Here is a 17,229-nt window from a genome sequence, read left to right as displayed (position 1 = left end):
AGTCAGAAGGCTGCCCTTGTGAATTGTTGATGATATAGAGATAATAATAGCCTTGAAGATGTTAAAAACTTTAAAAGGTTTTTTTTTTTTTTTTTAACTAATTAGGATTCGTAGACATCATCAACAGGAACCAACTCTGACAAATTAATCTGGGAAATATTCACAGAATTAACAACTCAGTCAGATATAGGGTGTTCATAGGCTCAAAGGCTATGCAGAACAAATAGGCTTGGAAAATTAGTAAGGACTATAAAAAAATAACATCAAATAATTGAGCAAAAGATAGTTTTAGGCGTCCTTTCAATGGCGTCCTGGGCATTGTCTAGCAGAAACTTGGTATTATATAAATCTTTTGGAGCTATACTGTTTATTAGCTTACTATTGACAAAGTTATTTACAGCCTGTAGAAAAAGAAGCCAGAATGTAGAAAACTGATGGTGATTCAGAGGATTCTTGTTACCAATAATGCAAGTGAATCATTTTTCATTAGAAAATATAAATTCCATGTCTCAAATTATCACGTGAACTAGTTTTAACACTTGGTTCTCTTACTAGTTAATTTTTTAAATGTTTACTTATTTATTTTTGAGAGACAGTGAGTGGGGGAGGGGCAGAGAGAGAGGGAGAGACAGAGAATACCAAGCATGCTCTGAACCATCAACACAGAACCCAATGCTGGACTCAAACTCAAAACCCATGAGATCATGACCTGAGCCGAAATCAAGAGTCAGCAGCATAACTGAGCCACCTAGGTGCCCCGCTTATTAATTAACTTTTGAATAAAAATTCTTGACATGAGTATTTTATAGTTGTATGACAATCATGTATTTAACTTCTTGGAGAACAAAATGTACCTTAACATAACCAAGGGAGGGTATTGCGATCATCACCAAGTTCATTCATAGGAACAGCCTTGCTGGCATACAATTTTTGTTAGAATGATAGGATGCATGTAGAATATTAGGTATGTGTTTGGTATTCTGGGCCATGTTTTGCACTATCTAGAAAGAGAACAATGAACTCGGACTGGAATTAGTAGACATGGAAGAAAATAAAATATCACAGAGAAGAAGACTCTCTGTTTGTGGTCCACAGTCTAAACTGGCTGAGACCCTCATCATTTGGATCCCTGTACCTTTACAAAAAAACAATTAAATTTTTGTATCTCCAATTAAAGTTTATTCCCCAGTAGTTTCCCAAATACCTTTTGCAAAGTATTGTTTCCAGAAAAAGGAATTTTGCACATTAAAAAAACCTGGTCTTACTATTCCATTATAGCTCAATTTGTGGTTTTCCTTAAACCAACACAAGTAGAATATAATATATTAAAAAAAAAAAAAGTGAAGTGCTGTTAGGATTTAAGGTCCTGTCTGCTAGACAAGATCTTTGGCTTTATTTGTTAGCACATGGAAATTAACAAAAAACAAAAAAACAAAAAACAAAAAATAGAAGAAAAAAAGAAACGAGAATCCTATTAATTTTTATAGAAATTAAAATCTGCTCCAACCCAATTAAATACTGACACACTAAGCAAAATACTTTCTTTTAATTTTTTTTAATGCTTATTTATTTTTTAGAGAGAGAGAGAGTATCAGAGCATAAGCCAGGGAAGGAGACACAGAATCCAAAGCAGGCTCCAGGCTTGAAGCTCTCAGCACAGAGCCCAACGTGAGGACCAAACTCATGAACTGTGAGATCATGACCTAGGCCAAAGTCAGAGTCATAACCGACTGAGCCATCCAGGCGCCCTCTCCACTAAGTGAATTCTTAAAGCACTCCAGTACCCCAAACTTTCTCCAACAGTAATGCATCTGTGTGAACATGGTCAACCCAAGGAAAGACATAATCTCTAATATATACCTTACCCATAGCACTCAAGTGTAATAGAAAGAAAGGATCCCTCAGCAGTCTAAGCTAGGTGTGTCATGTTGTCTAGTTAAGGAACAAGAGTCTGTGATATACTTGTCCAGCACATTTTGAAATTTGATACAGGGGCACCTGGGTGGCTGAGCAGGTTAGGCATCCAACTTCAGCTCAGGTCATAATCTCACAGTTTGTGAGTTCAAGCCCTGCGTTGGGGTCTGTGCTGACAGCTCAGAGCCTGGAGCCTGCTTCGGATTCTATGTTTCCAGCTCTTTCTAACCCTCCCCTGCTCACATTCTGTCTCTATCTCAAAAAATATATAAACATTAAAAAAATAAGAAATTTACTATAAATCAGCAATTGATAGGTATTTCTTACGTTCTCCTTTCTAAATAAATATTGTATTTTTTTTTTCTGGTCCCTTCCACAGTTATATCTAAGTATATTAGTGGCAGGTGAATTGTCTTCTATCTTATAACTAGATATCATAAGGAAGTGTATTCTGTCTATATGGAAGGAACTAAAATCATTGTAATTTTATCTTGGTGCAGTAACTTGATACAGCATTGTGTAGGTTATGAATATGTTCTTCTAATGGGAAGAAGAGATTATAGAAATATTGACTATCCAAAGAGAGGCTGGCAGATTGATAGCTGCCAAAGTAATAGCCATCACCTTGTTGCTTTAATGTCAGAATGCATGGGGGAATGGTTACAGGCAAGCTTAAAACAACATCCAATATTTAACTCTCTCCTTTCTGGTTAGATTGCAGCCATTTGATGAGTAACAATCATAAAATATATCATTCTCTTTTTTGCTATCTTTCTGCAAGAAATATGGCTTGACAGAACTCCAGCAGTTATTTTTGCAACAGTGAATAAAAGGCCATGAAAATCTACAAGATGTTACACTTGACTTTTTTGAGACTCTGAGCCAATACCAGAAAACAGTCTCTGCAGTCTTCCTGTTAAATGAGAAAATACAGTTAAATCACTGTGGTCAGTCTACATTACATGCAGCAAAATGTAAATCCTAATTGAAATATGTCCTTGCTGCTGTGCTTGAGCAACCGAGTCCTGAGCTTCTGAGTCTTTCAGTATGAAAGCATATACCTCTGCTCTTCTGAAGAAGAGAAGGGAGGAGACTCTATTCTCTGTGTAAGTTAAGGAAGAGAAATTTGTGCATTTAACCACGCCATATAAAATTTATCAAGCAATCATCTTCTGACCCCTTCCACTCCAAATTGCCTGATATATTATCCCTGCTCTCCTATTCCAAAATACTGCCTTTTACAGGATTCTGTATCACACCATGGTTTGTCTTATGTTTATTTCCTTCTTGCAGTTCAAGTTCTGTTTTTTCTCGATCTAAAAAGTCAACAGCCATCAATCATATTTCGATTCCCATTTTCCTCAAATGCATTGATTCCTCTTACCTATTCTTTTCTCTCATACTCTTTGTCTTTGTCGATTTGTACTTTGAATTTTCCCCACCTTTTACTGGTATTATATAATCAGACCTAACAGCTTCTCAGAGAAAGTTTAAAATTCTTACCTAATCATAAGTGAACAAAAAGTCACTGATTCTTTAGCAAATATATTAGATATTCTGGTATACATTCAATTTCTTAACTGAGTCTCTCTCAAATGCATCTTGAGTCCTACTCTGGTTCCTACCTAAACCTAATTTCTACTTCATACACTTGGTTAAATGACCAAATTATTTTAGTTCAACATTTTTCTAACATTTAAATATTAAATCAATTGATGCTGTGTGCATTTTCTTTCTTTCTTTTTTTTTAAATGTTTATTTATTTATTGAGAAAGAGAAAGAGAGACAAAGAGAGACAGCACAGGAAGCAGCTGAGAGAGGAGACAGAGAATACCAAGAAGGCTCTATGCTGTCTGCACAGAGTCCAACATGGGGCTCAACCCATGAACTGTGACATCATGACCTGAGCTGAAATCAAGAGTGGGGCACTTAACAAATTGAACCACTAAGGCGCCCCTGTTTGTGCATTTTCTATAAAATATTTGAATAAATTTGATTACTGTTATAGATTTATAATCAAAATTTCATCTCTTCAAGTTTTTGGAAATTTCAGATACAGTGATTAACTTAAAATGACACTGCCTCAAAAACACATCTGCTGCCAAGTCCTAACCCCTGACTTAGGCCACACCTGTGGTGAACAGTTCCATGGGAAAGTATACTTACTTAACACTGAGATCATCTTATGTTCTGTCTCTCATCTTAGAATTTCTCCAACACAACCTACATGAGTTTGTTCAAGCTGAACCTAAGGATTGCCCAGAAGGATAGGAAAGTTAATATCCTCCGAGGACAGCTCTCAGTGAAGGGGAAAGAGGAACCATTGATTAAATTGTCAGCTCTCAGGTCTACATGAGGACAACTTTGGGAATTTTCTCAGGAGCTTCCAATAAAAGCAAGCCTTCATCATCCTTCTGTAGCAATTACATCAACAGTGCACCTTTATGACAAATTTGCTTCTTCTCTGTCTCACTCTCCCATTCTCTCACTTTTTCTATATTGGATGATCTCCCAAATAAACTAAATCTACTCAAATCCTTGACCAACTCTTTGCTCTCAGGAGAAATGGAGCCAAAAGACTTATATTAATGACGTTATATCAAGCTCTGAAGGACTCTTAGGTTCATTTTGGTCCATAGTCTCACAAACAAAGGGAATCTTTAATTATCAGAAGGCTATGAGTAAGCTCCAAATGGAGGAGGCAAAAGCAAAACGTAGAAATTTTTGTATTTGGATTTTTAATCATGGTTAACTTATTATTTTTTAAAATGTTCAGATCATAAAAGCATGGTTCTGTGTAAGGCAATGTTACAGTGTAAGAAATGAGTTGTAGAGCTCTTTTGGGAATAGTAAACCAAGGGTTCAAGTGCCATCTAGTTTATTGTTTAACCCCAAACTATAATGTATATTAGCTTAAAGAATTGGATTTTAGAGTTTGGACAGACTACCATAAACATGATCCATCCAAATTTGTGTGTGTTTATATTTCAGTTTTTGTTGTGAAAATCAAAGTGTGATTGCTGATTTAATACGGTAAAACTAATAATGCTCATGGAATCTATAATACATGTTCAAATTGTATGGAGAGAATCCAGGAAACATATAATTAATTGATTTGCAAATCCTCAAAGAGCTAAAGGATCAGGTAGTGGCTTGTACTGAATCAAAGCACCATAATACAGCATTTTATATGTGTGGCTAATGGATATTTTCATGAATGTTTGCTAGCTAGTCAGCCAGTACAGAGATATTAGGTAGGGTAATTACTCACAGTTGTGTTTAATAAAATGAGAGAAAATTATCAAATGACACTAATAATAATAATCTTATAGCAGGCTAAATAATTCAATGATAATTACAAGTATTAATCTAGCTTTCTTCCCTGATTATGAATCTTGTCTCCTTTATCATAATGGGAGTAGCAGATTGTACTGAATCAGTACAGTAGCAGATTGTCTGCAATGAATTGTGAATACCCAGCAGTGACTTTGGCAGTGAAGGCCTCCCATCAATTTTGATAGGTTAAAATGATTCTGGTTGGTCTTGAGTAAATGTGTCAATTTTTTTTTTCCTGTGGTTGTCATAAAAGAACGAAGCAATAGTAAATTCTTGCTGTTATTCCAGAGCCAATAAAATCATACTGCCGACAAGAGGCAGTTGACACTGTAAGTGTAGCTAACGGTCTTCAAATACTAGACCTGGAAATAAAATTCCAATATTTCACATAACCTTGCTTTTTGATGGAAAAGAAACAATTATATTGGTTACATTTAGTGTCCTGCTATTGTGTGGCTGTTCTGAACATGTCTATTGCAAAAATATTATCTATATATTCTCTGTGCAACAGATTCCCTCAGGGGTAAATTTGGTTTGCAAACCACTTTCTTTTTTTTTGCGGGGCCAGTGGCGGTGGCTAGTGGCTCGGTTTATAATTTAAAATGACTGAAAGAAAGAAGAAAAATATTTTGTATTACAGCGTATTTACCTCTGAGCCAAACATTTACTTACTATAATACTGACTACTGTATAATACTATACACAAAGAACTGTACAGAAAGAAATTTAGAAATGCAGTCATACTTCAGTATAAGTGTAGTCGGCCATTTTAAAAGTTACCACTGAATCTCTCTGGTGTGAAATGTGAGTTTGACAATATGGTTCAGTTAATTATATCAGGTCATCTGAATATTTATATCACCATTTTGATAGCACAGCACACCTTACAATCCAGACATTTCACAAGGAAACTATGATGCACATGTTTCAAAAGCATAGGCATACATGAAGCTATGACATCAAAAGAAGGTAAAGAATGTCTGTAGTGCCATAATAGACTCAACAACAAAAAATATCTAGAGCTTTGAGTGAGACTTATGGATATTATATAAGATTAGGTCGACATGGGGTTTTGATATAAATAATCTATTCTTAAATTAGTATTATAATTGACGAATACAGTGTCCAAAATGGCAGATGGATTGTAGCTGCCTTTGTTCAGTAAGGAAAATGGGGAAAATGTTTACTTTGGTCAGATTTTGATCTAATTTCTGAAATTTTTACATTTGAGGGAAGCCTCCTGAAATAAGGATTCTTAACATTATGACCTCTTTGGCACAAGTTTTCGAGACACTCTTGTTTGATGTTACAGACTATTAATGGTACATGTACTGTTCTAAATGTTTCATGCCAATAACATGTAAGCCATATCAAAGCTACACATACATGTGCATATGTTTCTCAACTTACTATCACAAATTATGTATGGTTATGTATGGATAAACACATCAAAAGTTGAAAATATCTTAACTTGAAAAAGCACTTAATAACACCTCACCTATCAAACATCAGAGCTTAACCTAGCCTACTTTAAACATACACAGAACACAGATTAGCCTGCATTTGAGCAATCTCACCTAACACAAAGCCAATTTTACAACAAAGTGTTAAATACCTCGTGTAATTTAATGAATATGCTAATGAAAAAATAAAAAGAATGTATACAGAATGGTTTTAAGTGGCTCACTGCCACCGCTCAGCATCACAAGACAGTATCATACTAGCTAGTTAGCACTAGCCAAGAAAAAAGATCCAAATTCAAAATTCAAGGTACAGTTTCCCGCTGACTGCATCACTTTCACACCATTGTCAAATAAATCATAGGTTGAACCATTGTAAATCAAGAATCATCTGTATTTGAAAGTTAAAACACAAATATGCACACACCCAGTCACCCATACACACACAAAACACGGGGATTTATATAGGATAATCTATGAATATCTAATCAACATAGGAAAACATGTCAACAGTACAGGTGGATACCAATGGGACAATCGCTTTTCATCGATACTGTGAACAGTAACATACGTGACTTTAGTTCTCTGGAAGAATTCCAGAACTAGCTTATGGCAAGAAATTTAATGTTTGTTGGATAGATTACATGCTATTATTTTTAAATTAATATTCATGTCTGTTTCCTAAAGATATGTTAATTTATTTTATTGACTTATTCCCAAACCAAATAATTTCCTCTGATTTAAGTGGCAGGTGAATAGAGTTCTTTTTAATTTAAATCAAATAGCTTTCTAGGGAAAATATACTGAGAGTGTTGAAAACTATACTGGTTATGAATCTTTTATTAAAATCACTGTCATTCTCTTTTTCATAGTTTTTCCTAGACTCTTCACAGATTGGAAATAGTTTGTGCCCTTTATTCAAGACTCCTTTTTTAAAAAAAATTTATTTACTTATGTTTTGGGAGACAGAGAGAGAGAGGGTGGAGGAGGGACAGAGAGAGAGGGAGACAGAGAATCCCAAGCAGGATCCGTGCTATCAGCACAGAGCCAAGGCAGGGATCCAAGTCACAAGTTGTGAGATGGTGACCTCAGCTGAAACCAAGAGTCTGACGTTTAACCAACTGAGCTACCCAGGTGCCCCTATCCAAGACTATTAACGCACAAATACACTTTGTCTTAAATGCCATTCTAAAGTTCCAACCAATTTTTTTTTTCCACCACCACACCCTCCACTTGTTGAGTGGATTCTCTCCCCTGCTATCATGTATACACCACTGTCTGTCTTTTGGAAAAGTAACGGCCATCTTTTTTCCTTTACACTATGCCTCCTAGGCTTCTGGACTTGTTGGTTTTTAATATACTCACAACATAAGTGTTACATACTTGATTCTCCTTCAAATAATAAACAATAAATAACCAGAGCACATATTCTAAGCTACTGATACACTTATCCCTATACATTATTCTTGTATTTTTATAAATTAAGATGACTGAATTGCAGAACAAGAAGTTGAGGTGGTAGCTATCGTAAATTTTACCAAAACTGATCTTTGTCAGACTTGTTTTTGCCATCATATACATCAAGTATTTTTCTCAGGTTTATTTCTAGAATATGCTTGTATAATGAATATTTGAACTAATGTCTATTATAAAGCTGTTGCAACTCTTTTTAGAAACATTGAGTATATTGGATCAGTCTCTATTTTTATAAATTCATTAAAGATATTTTTGACTTGTTTGTTTCCAGTACTTTCTCATAATCAATGACTACAAAGTAGTCTGAATTAAAATATTACTGGCACTTTCCCTTAACTGATGAACATAATGAAGGAATTCTCTCTCTTTTTTAATGTTTATTTATTTTTGAGAGAACACGAGTGGGGGAGGGGCAGGGAGAGAGAGGATCAGAGGATCCAAAGCAGGCTCAGCAGCGAGCCCGATGTGGGGCTCCAACTCCTGAACCATGTGATTATGACTTCAGCCGAAGTCAGACAATCAACTGAGGTACCCAGTGCCCCCATAATGAAGCTACTCTATAGTTAGCTACCTGAAAAGCGTTCCATATTTTATTCCTATTAATATACAGTTTGTATTAATATACAGTTTGAGGTCTAAGCAATTAACTTAATATTTTAGTGGTTGCTAAGTGGATAGCTCTATGTGCCAGGCAGAGAGTAAGATAGATATATTAAATCAACCATATTCCATTCTAATGTTTATTTATTTTTGAGACAGACAGAGACAGAATGCGAGTGGGATAGGGGCAGAGAGAGAAGGAGACACAGAATCCGAAGCAGGCTCCAGGCTCTGAGCTGTCAGCACAGAGCCCCATGCAGGGCTCGAACTCACGAGCTGTGAGATCATGACCTGAGCCGAAGTTGGACACTCAACCTACTGAGCCACCCAGATGCCCCAACCATATTCTATTCCAAACAAAAATAATTGAGCAATAGTAATAAGTTCTTCTATTTATGGAATGTCAACTTATAAACTTTCCTACATTGAACAATGCCAAACACTAGAATAAGGGGTCATCTAATACAAATACGGGATAGCATTAAAGAATTCTGTGAGCCATTTTATCTCTATGAGTGGTGCTGTATTTTTGCTGAGTTGTGCTTTTCAATTACATGATATCTGATAAGTGCAGAAGTAATAACAATGTTAAATGAGATAAATGGTATATAATAGGGTGCTTTTTAAAAGTACAGAAAAAAAGCACATATACCTACAGATTTATCAGCACTACAACGTGCATAACTCTTGGAAACTTAATACTGAGGAATGTAAAACAAGGAAAGTGCAAAAACCATATTGCATTGTTATAAAGTTCAAACAAATTCTGTTCAACCATAGATGATTAAAGATACCAATTATGTACGAACTATTACAAAAACCAAGCAATGAAATGGCAAACACAAAATGACTAAGACATACAAACCTGGGTAGGAACAACAAGTGCGATCATGTTCTACTTCATCAGGAGATGAATTAATAGATAAATAAAAATAATTTGACTTTTTAAATGTTAGTAAAACTTCAGCCTGTTATTTCTTAGTAATAGGAAATATACAATTTTCTAACAAAAATATTTGTCTAGAAAACAATTTAAAAATTAACTTTTGGTTAATCATAAAATTTATATTTACTTTTCCATCGAAGAAAAAACCTATTTTTTGGTTTTATTTCCTTTCTAGTTCCTAATTTTATAATTTGGATAAGGAATGTTAGATTAAAAAGTGAATTGCTTTCCAGACAAAAGTCATTACCTAATTCACCCTTCAGATACAACAGATGGAACCCCTGAAGACATGTTGCATTGCCTTAAGGAGGAGTAGGAGTCATGCTTATTTCTGGAACATAATTGTTGACTTCCCTAAATACTACAACACCATGGTCAACACTTTGAATATTTGCAATTACATTTTCACAGTCATGGAACTGGCTCCGAAAGGCAATGCTGGTGTCTTAGAAGGTATTTTTAATAAAGCATAAAGTTGCCTGATGGTTTAAAAATATTAACAAGGCACAAAGCATGACTGAAGCATTACCCTTAGACATAATTATTGTCTCTATGTTCCCGGAATTCCAGACATGTCAAGTTATCTTTTGGTTTACATATATTATATAAGTATATATAATATATATCAATATTTATATATATTACATATGTGTATATATATTATATATACATTATATTATATATACATTATATAATTATATATACATTATATATTATATATATTATATTATATATATATACACACATATATATGGTATATTTTCTGATTATAAGAAAAATTGTTCTGCTATTTTATTTTTTAAATGTTTATTGTTTATTTGGAGAGAAAGAGTGAGTGAGTGGGGGAGAGACAGAGAGAAGGAGAGAAAGAATCCCAAGCAGGCTCTGCGGTCAGCACAGAGCGCAACATGAATCAAGAGTCGAACGCTTAACCAACTGAGCCACCCAGATGCCCCTAGTTCTGTTATTTTTAAATTTTATTTTTTGCAATTATCTTTTTTACTTGATTTCAATTTACATTTTTTTTTAATATTTTGCTTTTCAGTATACTTCTTGGAATATAAAACCTATGCCATTTTTTAAGAAGTTTAGCACTCAAAAAATTGTCATTTTTCAGGGAGCCTGGGTGGCCGGTCAGTCAGTTGAGCTTCTGACTTTTGATTTTGGCTCAGGTCATGATCCCAGGTGGGTGGGACTGAGCCCTGTATCCAGCTCCATGTTGAGCATGAACCCTGCTTAAGATTCTCTCCCTCTCTCTCTTTCTGGCTCCTTCCCTTGCCCATGCTCACTCTCTCTCTGTCTCTAAAAAATAAATAAAGAAATAAAGAAATACAGAAATAATAAATTAATAACTAACTAACTAAATAAAATGGTTATTTTCTCATTGTATTATCCTATCACACTGCTTTATTATTTTTTAACATCTATTTATTTGGAAGAATGAGAGACAGAAAGAGAGGTGGGAGGGGCATAGGGAGAGAGAGAGAGAGAGAGGAGAGAAAATCTTAACCTGTCTCTATACCCCAGACAAAACCAACATAAGGATGGATGCAGGGCTGGATCTCAGACTGTGAGATCAAGACCTGAGCCAAAAGAACCACTGAGGTGCCCCCATGCTGCTTTATTTGAACAACAACAACAACAACAACAACAAAATGCAATAAGCATGATAACTGATGCTTTCCTTGGGGTGGTCCCTCTGATGGCTATATTATATACAAGCCATGGCAATAGCTTTGCAAGATTATTGATGTTAGCTGGTAAGTTTTCTCATAACCAATTTTCCCTCCCTTATCCAGATTCCCAAACATGCAGACAGCTAGACATTTCAATAAGCCCTTCCCAGGGGATTTATCTTGAACCTCTTAGGCACCCGCTCAGATCTTTAAGGTTTTACTTTTCTTAGGCTGTTGCAATTGTTCTGCCACAGGCACCACTGTGACAACTGACACTCTATCGTCTTTCCCCTATTAAGTTCAAGATGTCACTTGTTTCCATGTAGAACTATAGATTTAATGCAATCCAGCAAGTTTTTTTGAATATTAACAAACTTACCTTAAAGTCTACATAGAGGAGAAGCAAACAAGACTCACAATATCCAGCACAATGTTGAAGGAGAAGAAGCAGTTTGAAGGAATGACTTCAAGACTTACTATAAAGATACAGTATTTAAGATCTTATAATACTGCAGAAAGAATAAATAGATTAAAAGAACAGAATAGAACTTCCATATGTGTGTGTGTGTGTTCAACTGATTTTTCTTACTTATTTATTTTTTAATAGTTATTTATTTTTGAGAGAGAGAGTCAGAGAGATGGCAAGAGAGAGATACAGAGCACAAGTGAGGGAGGGGCAGAGACAAAGGGAGACACAGAATCCAAAGCGAGCTCCAGGCTCTGAGCTGTCTGCACAAGAGCCCGATGCGGGGCTCAAACCCATGAACCATGAGATTGTGACCTGAGCTGAAGTCAGTCACTTAACCGACTAAGCCACCCAGGCACCCCAATAATCAACAGATCTTTGACAAAAAGGCAAAGCAGTACAAGGGAGCAATCAGTCTTTTAAACAAATGGTTCTGGAGTAACTGAGAAGCTGCTGTATAAAAAATAATAAAATAAACAAAGTAAATACTAAAAATAAAATAATGAAATAAAATAAAACAAAACAAAACAAAACAAAACAAAATAAAATAAAATAAATCCAGGCAGATATCTTAGGACCTTCACAAAATTTAACTTAAATGGTATTATGAACCTAAGCATAAAATATGTAGAAGACAATCTAAGAGAAAACTTACATAACCTTGGTTTGGCAATAACTTTTTAGACACACCACCACAGGCACTATCCATGAAGGAAAGAACTGATAAGCTAAATTTCATTGAAATTAAAAATGTCTGCTAAGAGAATGAAAAGACAAACCTCACACTATGAGAAAACATTTGTAGCAGACATATCTGACAAAGGACTGTTATCTAAAATAACAAAGACCCTTAATACTCAACAATAAGAAAACAACCTGATTAAAAGTGGCCCACAGACTTCAGCAGACACCTCACTAGAGAAAATATACAAACGGAAAATAAGCATATGAAAAGAGGCTTCACATCATTTGTCGTCAGGAAAATGCAAACTAAAACAAAAAGGAGACATCACTATATACCCAAAATCCAGAACACTGACAACAGGACATTAAGTGCTGGTGAGGATGTGGTGCAACAGGAATGTTCTTCCATTTTTGTTGCGAATGCAAAATGGAAAACAATTTGACAGTTTCTTACAAAACTAAACAAATTCTTACCAGATGATCCAGCAATTGCACTCCTTGGCATTCATCCAAAGGTGAAAACTTATGTCCACACAGATGTCTATAGTAGTTTTATTCATAATTGATAAAAACTTGGAAGCAACCAACATGTCCTTCAGTAGGTGAAAGGTCAAATAAACCGTAATACATCCGAACAATGGAATATTACTTAGTGCTAAAGGAAATGAATTACCAAGCCATGGACAGTATGGAGGAGTCTAAAGTACATATTACTAAGTGAAAGAAACCAATCTGTAAAATCTATATATGGTATGATTCCATCCATATGATATTCTGGAAAAGGAAACAAAAATTATGAAAACAGCAAAAAAGATCTCCCCCCACACACAACTGGATGAGGGTGAGAAGGAAGGGATAGATAGGCAGAGCATGGATTTTTAATGCAGTGAAACCACTTTGTGTGATACTCTAATGGTAGATACATCTCATAATATGTTTGTCCAAACCCATAGAATATACAAAAACCTAGAGTGAAACATAATGCAAACTATAGTCTTTTAGTGATTATGATGTGCCAGTGTAGGTTCATCAATTGTAATAAATGTTCATTGTACTTGGGGGATGTTGATATTTAGGGAGATAATGCATGTGTGAAGGTAGAGAGTATATGGGAAATCTTTCTCCTGATTTTGCTATTAGCTTAAAACTGCTCTAAAAAAAATAAAGTTCATTAAAACAAAGAAAGACGTGATTTCCTCATATGTTAATTCCCCTCTTTCCCTGACTCAAACCTCAGTTTGCTCACATTTTGCTTTCCTAGGATTATGCATCCCAATAAAATATTAGTACACTTGCTTTAGCCTCAGGCTTTGCTGCCTAAGAAGCCTGGGTTAAGACAAGAACAATGTTTAAGCAGAAAAATAAATGGAGAAACTCTTTATGTCCTTGGTTCAAGATCTAAAATCTCTGGAGGAATGGGGAGAAGTTCTAGTACAGGTATTTGAGGACAGAATGTATAGAAAGAAAACAGAAAAGAAAAATGATAGGAAAAGGCAAGGAGTCTATGGGACATTGCAGGCTCCAAAATAAAGTCTACAACAGCCAATCACGAGATTCATAGGTAAATAGAAAATTTTTAAATAGTATTTTAGAAATTGAGAGTAATTAATGTTGTGTCCTTATCCCCAGGCAGAATCTCCAGGGAAGCTCTAACATATGAAAGAAAAGATTTTTACTCAAAAATTTTGAGCATAAAATTGTGTAAAAATCAAATATGGCTAGATGACCCTCGTCATTCAGAATCTTGGTATATGTAATCTATCAGGCAGATATTTGCTCTGAAAAAATTCATATAAATATTTAATTTTAGGCTTGTACAATCTATCAATATTATTAGTATTATTTCAACAGTGAATGTTCAGCAGAAGACCTAATAAAATATTTTGGGTTCAATATTCTAAAAATTTCAACCACTATGATTATCTTACTAACCTGTGATAATTTTGATCTGATGGAAAATAAATCTTAATTTTTTGTAACTTGTTTTTCTTAAAGGCATATTTTTGTTATTGTATTATTATTATTACTTATTATTAGAGATAATTATTTATATAATTATAATAATTTATATTAGATTTTTATCTAATAAAATTATAATTATAATTATTTATATTAGAGATAGAACGAGAGCATGAACAGGAAGGGAGGGAGAGGGAGAGAGAAAGAAACTTAAACAGGCTTCATGCTCAGCGTGGAGCCCGATGGGGGGCTCGATTCCACGACTTGGGGATCATGACCTGAGCTGAAATCAAGAGTCAGATGCTTACCTGACTAAGCCACCCAGGTGCCCTGATAACTTGTTTCTTATTGCAAAAAGGTTCAGTAACATTTTAGAAAATATAAATTTACCAAAAAAAAAAAAACCCATATAGTTTACAATTGCCAAATAACTTAAAATATTATCTTGCATTCAAAATTGATTTATTTTTTTTCTAAATTGATTTATACACCAGTAAAACCAAAAACTCTTAACTTTGCTAGATTTTGTATCACATAATCAGTGCTAGGAAGTCATCTGGCAGTGGTTTGTCTTAAATAGAGTTAAGATGGTTGCTATCACTATGCAAGACAGAAATATAGATAGTATAACAATTGAGTGTTACATAACTTTGTGCTTTATATAAAATTATTACTCCATAAAAAGGCTTTTATCAGTGACAGACTTGGAACTTTAACAAAACTTTGAAACTAACATAATCTAACTTATTCCTAGAAAACAACAACACTCTACATGAAATCACAAGACTATTTCTCCATTTGAATAAGAAAGGTAGCAACCCCAATAGATTTATTGAACACAAAAAGTTGAAATGTTATAATGATCCTAAGGATCCAATCATGACTCACAAAAAAAGATATAAATTACTAAAATGTTTGTATAAATGTAACATACAAGTGCCCATTATAGTGAATTAGTGTAGGTTTCTAAAAGAACTCTTTAAGAGAACTCCACTCCTAAACTGTAGAAAATATGCTCCTTTTCCTCCCATATGCAAGTATTGGCCATTCATTTAGTTTTTAAAATATCCATTTAATACAAGCCTTTTACTTATTTGAAGAAGCAGCAGGGCTCTATTTCTATTGTTTATATCTGAAGGGTAGACTTCTAGGGTAAGAGGTAGAACCTGTAAAGGAACCCAATAATAACAACAAAATACAATTAACAAAATATTTACTGAGCCTTTACAGTCTGCCAGTTACCTCTCAGAGAATACTCAAATTAATGAAACATAATTTGTTATGTTCATAATGAAACCTGACCACAAAGAGCTCATATTCTTTTGAAATGTAATAGCAAAATTAACAGATAATAAAATAATGAATGTATGGTTGATGGTGATAGGTGTCACAAAGAAACGTAAAAGAGGCAACAGTCAATGGGGAATGTCAGGATGGAGGTTAATTTTATTTTATATTGGGTGTTTGTGTTTCATTTATGAGATGTTATTTGTGTAAAAAACCACAGGAATTGAAGGAGGATTTCATGCAAATGCAAAGAAAAAGGATGCTTCATGCAGAAGAAATAAGTACATGGACCTTGTGTGAGAAGCTTATCTGTTACATTTGAGGAAAAGCTAGGGACCAGTGAGGAGTTCATAGTGGTCGAGAGGGGAAGAGGGTATTGATGTATGGAACTTCTACATAGAAATGCTTTCAATTTTTATTTAGTATGAAAGGGAAAGGTTCCAAAAGATTTTGCACAGTAGAATAAAACCGTCTGACTTGATTTTTAAGGTAAGTTGCTGTACCAAAACAGATTTGGGGGGAGAGAGCAGTGGAGCAAGTCTGGAAGGGGGTTAACCAATCAGGTCAATAATCCAGAACATAAGATGGTGTTTTTACCAAGCGGGGTGGTAATGAAAGTGGGGAGATACGGTTTTCGCTTTGTATACATGTTGATGGTTGCTGAATATAATTTTCTGATGAATGGGATTGGGTATGTGCAAGACAGACTGGATCAACATTTATTTTATCTGCAAATAGAGAAGGATGGAGTCTTCATCTTCTTCTAGGAGAGAATTTGGGGTTGAGATGGTCGTTGTGATAAATAGGGTAGTGATTATTAGGCTTTAGGCAGACAGGGAAAGGGAACAGTAAGAGCAGTGCTTAAGAGGTAAGAGATTGTAATACATTTGAAATTGATTTCATCGGAGAACATTGTGTTGGATCTTCTGTTTATTTGAGCAAATAAATGAATGAAACCTTCTGGCGGTCTGATAGGGGTAAAGAGGACGACTGTAAACCAGTGCGACAGCTTCCAGCAAAGACTGTGGCATCAGACACGTTTTATTGAAGCAAACAACTATAATGACGGTAGAACGTTGGGCTAACAGAGAACGTAAAAAAGAAAAGATTTTAAAAAGAGATGCACGACAACATAGAAAAGGTGGTCAATGGTATCGTAACAGTGTTGTATGGTGACAGATGGTGACTACACTTGTGGTGAGCATAGCATAATGTATGGAGACGTTAAAAACTTGAAACTCGTGTAACATTGAGTGTCAACTATACTCAAAAAATTTAAACATTTTAAATTAATAAAATAAAAAGAGGATCGATAATTTGAAAAGTGAATATCTGAAAGAGTGAAGATGAGGCTGAGACATACTCCTGAGCCTGAGGATGTCAGCATTTGGAAGATTCTTTCCCACTTTGGGAAAACTCAGGTGA

Source organism: Panthera onca, chromosome B1 (assembly GCF_046562875.1).
Source record: "Panthera onca isolate mPanOnc1 chromosome B1, mPanOnc1 haplotype 2, whole genome shotgun sequence".
Classification (NCBI taxonomy): Eukaryota; Metazoa; Chordata; class Mammalia; order Carnivora; family Felidae; genus Panthera; species Panthera onca.
The sequence above is the reverse complement of the archived record's forward strand: the minus strand, read 5'-3'. Positions refer to the sequence as shown.